The 4277-nt window shown below is 38.7% G+C and overlaps 1 pseudogene; it reads left to right on the forward strand.

Moving 5' to 3' along the window:
* The first annotated feature begins 1035 nt into the window (after nt 1–1035).
* Nucleotides 1036–3605, forward strand: LOC127413192 (alcohol dehydrogenase class-3-like; annotated as a pseudogene).
* Nucleotides 3606–4277: the final 672 nt, after the last annotated feature.

The raw sequence follows: 4277 nt of genomic DNA on the forward strand, positions 1-4277 counted from the left end.
CCACCCGAAGAGGATGTAAGACGGCCTGTCATTGGACGACGGTACGAGCAGTTTACATTATATTATTGGGTCTGCGCATAAGAAACGGATGCAAAACATATCAGAAGTTAATGGTGGCTCATTCACTGGCGGCCTCATCATGGCTCCGGCATTTGCCGGTTCATTCTGTTGTTTGTATTTCTCTCTCCCTCGTGTTTTACAGGTGGAGTCGGTGAGCTTAACTGACATTTCCATGGGAACGCTGATCGTTCCTGGGGAGGCGTCGATTACAGTAATTGGTTTCTCACACACTCTTCCTGTCTTCCTCTGATTGCATGCCCTACTTTATCCCTTGTGTGTTCCCTGTATGTTTGCTGGTTATTGTTTGCTGTACCTTAACGTTGTTCTCCTGTTTAGTGTCTCCAGTGGTGTTTGCCCATCAGATCGCCATCACCTAGTGATCGCGCTCGAGGAGGATTCCTTGGTTTCTGCCAGCATGTCAGGAGACTTGTTCTGGGCTCTGCTTCACACCACACCACAATTTAGCGGATTGTTCCAGACCTCCACAGCACACACAGTGATGAACACACTATCCTCGCCCCAGTGGCTTCCTTTTGTTTATTTATTCAAATTTAAATGTGTCTATTTATTTGTCCATTTATAAATTGGTTTATTTATTCACATTTTTATTTTCATATTAATAGATTGATAATTTATTCATTCATTCTTTTGTAAATGGAACTCCTGGGCTTCCATAATCTTTATATGCAACATTATGTAGGCTGCTCCAAATGTAGCATTTGGCTGTAGAGTTCACAGAGAGAGTGAGACATTCCTGTAAGGAATACAGTTAATTTTGTAATTTTGTACTTTTTTTTATTAAATATTTCCATGCAAATTATTAATTAAATGCTACTGCAGAGAAGAATGCATCTTATTTCCCCTCCAGCAACATACATTCCAGCATTGTAATTGTCATTAAATATTTTGTCTTTACAACACAAGGAGGCTGATTATAGAGGTGGAAAGATTCACTATTAAAAGTGTGTGGGTGCCATGGATACTGAAGGCAAGGTAAGGATATAAGGGGAATAAAAGCCTTGGATGTTGTTTTTTTTAAGACTGTGACACACATTAAGAGGTCAGTGTTTCTCCTCTAAGGTGATCAAGTGCAAGGCAGCAGTGGCCTGGGAACCAGGAAAACCAGTCTCCATTGAAGAAGTAGAGGTGGCTCCACCTAAAGCCCATGAAGTACGCATAAAGTTGGGTCAATTACACTGCACTGACCTTGTTAGGCAATATATACTGTATACATAGACATTTCAAGTCTATATGTAGATGTGCATAAAGTTAATAGACATATTTTTTGGCCTGGCTCACAGTAGATGTTCCATTGAATACCAGAGATGTTTGATGGGGTCTGTGCTCTGAGCAGGCCGATCAAATACTTTCACAGCTATCTACACAACCACTTCTGTTCAGACCTCATTATGTGGTCATTGCTATGTTAAAAATGGAAAAGGGAAAGGTCCTTCCCTAAATAGTTTCCACAAATTTGCAAGCACATGGTCATGTACAATGCCATTCAATTTCCACAAAATGTACTATTGATATTATGCAGGAAGCATTACATTACCAGGAAAATAGTATTATTTTCTGCTATAAACCAAATCCATTTATCCATCAAGTGATAGATGAAATTGCATTTGAGGCCCTGGTCCAGTGTTGGTGGGCTTTAAACCACTCCAGTTGACTCACTGCATTGGACATAGTAGCCTTAAGCAGGTGTGATATTGCATTTGACATTTGATTGAGCAGTAAGGTTCTGTAACCACTTCAGCCATGACTTCATTCACAATATAGCATAATATAGCACAATATAGTCTCGATTTCCTTATTGGTTTAAGAAAACCGTTACTTACTATAAAATAGAAATATTGTAGACACAAATTTTCATTCTTTTTTTTCATTATTTTTTATTTGGCAGTTTCATTAAGTGCCACTCTTTTGATTGCAGATATAATCCCTGATATGCATCATTAATAACAATCAGCTATGGGTGCAGCACAGTGATATTACGAACAGGAGTTTCACGTCAGATTCTATATTGACTAATCAGCATACAGGACCAGAACTATACCTTTTTTAATGACTTATAATGACTATTGAAAAAAATAGGATAGCGTATATACTGTATGTACTAGTAACTGTCAATAATGTGTGTGGCTGAAAAACTCCCAACACACTGATTAGAATACTTTTAATATTTTACTGTGTTTTTGTATTAATGACCATGCCATATTTATGTCACTGAACAATGATTATTAATTGGTTCATGTCAGATAGTAGCATCTGGAGTGTGCTTTATGAGGTTGGTAAAGGTATGAATCCTCAGCCATTTCCTTTGGTCCTGGGGCATGAGGGGGCTGGAGTGGTGGTGTTGGTCCAGGTGCCACAAAGCTGTCGAAAGGTAAACCAAAAGATTTTTTTTTACTAACCTTACTAACGAGTTATGAAGTTTTTACATTATCACAGGATTTCAGATTTCCAAATCTCTTCATTTTACATACATGAATGTAGATGTAAGACAAATGTTTATAATAAGCATTATCTTATACAATTATGCAAGATTTAAATTAACAATAGCATTTAGACATTTTACATAAATATTTGAAAATATTGAAATGCATTACCATTGCAGTAACATATGTCTGCAGGAGATAAAGTTATTCCTTTGGTGGTGCCACAGAGTGGAAAATGTCCAAGTTGCCTGAGCCCAAAGACAAACCTCTGCACAAAAAAAAATAAATAAAAAAATAAATAAAAAACTTGTGAATTAATATGATTGTGGTTGATGTTTCTGTGAGTCATTTTCATAGACAAATGATTTATGAGTTGATCATGAATAATACATTGTTTATATTTTTAATGGTGTTCTGTTTTGCATCAGTTCCTGATGCCTACTTATAATTTCTCTCTTTCCTCTACTCTGGCTCCCAGGGAACAAACTCAGCAGTGTCTTCTTGCAGATGGCACTAGCAGGTAAGAATCAGCAGGTTCATCAGTTTATTGGTATCAGCACCTTCTCTGAATACACTGTTGTGCCAGAGGACAATGTCACAAAGATTCACCCTAAGACTCCACTGGACAAAGTCTGTCTGCTAGGTTGTGGAGTATCTACAGGATACGGGGCAGCAGTGAACACAGGAAAAGTGTGTGTTTGTGTGAGATTTCTATTGGCATATTCCATAAAGGCAAAAAAATCCAAAGATGGAAACATCTTACCACCATCTTACAGTGTGTCAGATTGTTTTATGTTTTATTTCCGCTCCCAGTTAGAAGCTGGCTCTACATATGCAGTGTTTGGTATGGGAGCTGTCAGGTTGGCAGCTGTCATGGGATGCAAGGCTGCTGGTGCCACCATGATCATTGCTGTTGACATCAACCCAAATAAGTTTGAAATAGCCAAGACATTTAGAGCGACTGAGTTTGTGAACCCAAAAGACCAGAGTAAACCTGTTCAGGAGGTGCTGAGGGAACTGACTAATGGCGGTGTTGACTACGCTCTCGAGTCTGTGGGGAACATGGGTGTTATGGTAAGTTCCAATAACCAGTACGCTCAATAAGTGTGCAGAAGCAAGTGTCTTGAAGCATATTAGCAGAGAATATTTTCTATTATCATTAGAGGGCTCTGTTTCATACACTACATGGCCAGAAGAATGTGGATACCTGAACACCACACTCATACTGTATGTATGTACTGTATGTACAACATTTAATTTCAAAATCATAGTTTGCATGGCTTGATTTCTTTATTTTATGCTCCTGTTAGAATGTTTGTAGCTGAAATAGGCAAAGGGGGTGTACAAATACTTTTGGGTATGTAGTGTATTTTATAAGCATGTCAAGTTAACATGAAGTCACAGAAGATAAATATTGATGCGTATGCTTATGATTAATTGAACTAATACAGTGTCCTGTCTTCTGATCAGAGGGCTGCTGATGTGTGATGGTGGGCTGGACTTGAGTAGGAGAACTTACTCTGGTCTCTGAGGATATCCTGCTTGGAAAAACTCTGAAAGGCTCCTTTTTTGACCAGTAAAGGTTCTGTAATTTCTGTCAGTTTACTATATAATTTTACGATATTTACAATATGATTTTACAGTCCTATTCTGTCAGTAGCTGCATTTCCACTGTCAGTCCGAATGAGGGTGTGCTAGTGTGTGCCAGGGCCAGTTGCATTCCCACTGTCACTTCTGGGGCTTCATCGTGCCTCCTCGAGGCCAACGGCCAAGATC

Source organism: Myxocyprinus asiaticus, chromosome 22 (genome assembly GCF_019703515.2).
Source record: "Myxocyprinus asiaticus isolate MX2 ecotype Aquarium Trade chromosome 22, UBuf_Myxa_2, whole genome shotgun sequence".
NCBI classification, from domain to species: Eukaryota; Metazoa; Chordata; class Actinopteri; order Cypriniformes; family Catostomidae; genus Myxocyprinus; species Myxocyprinus asiaticus.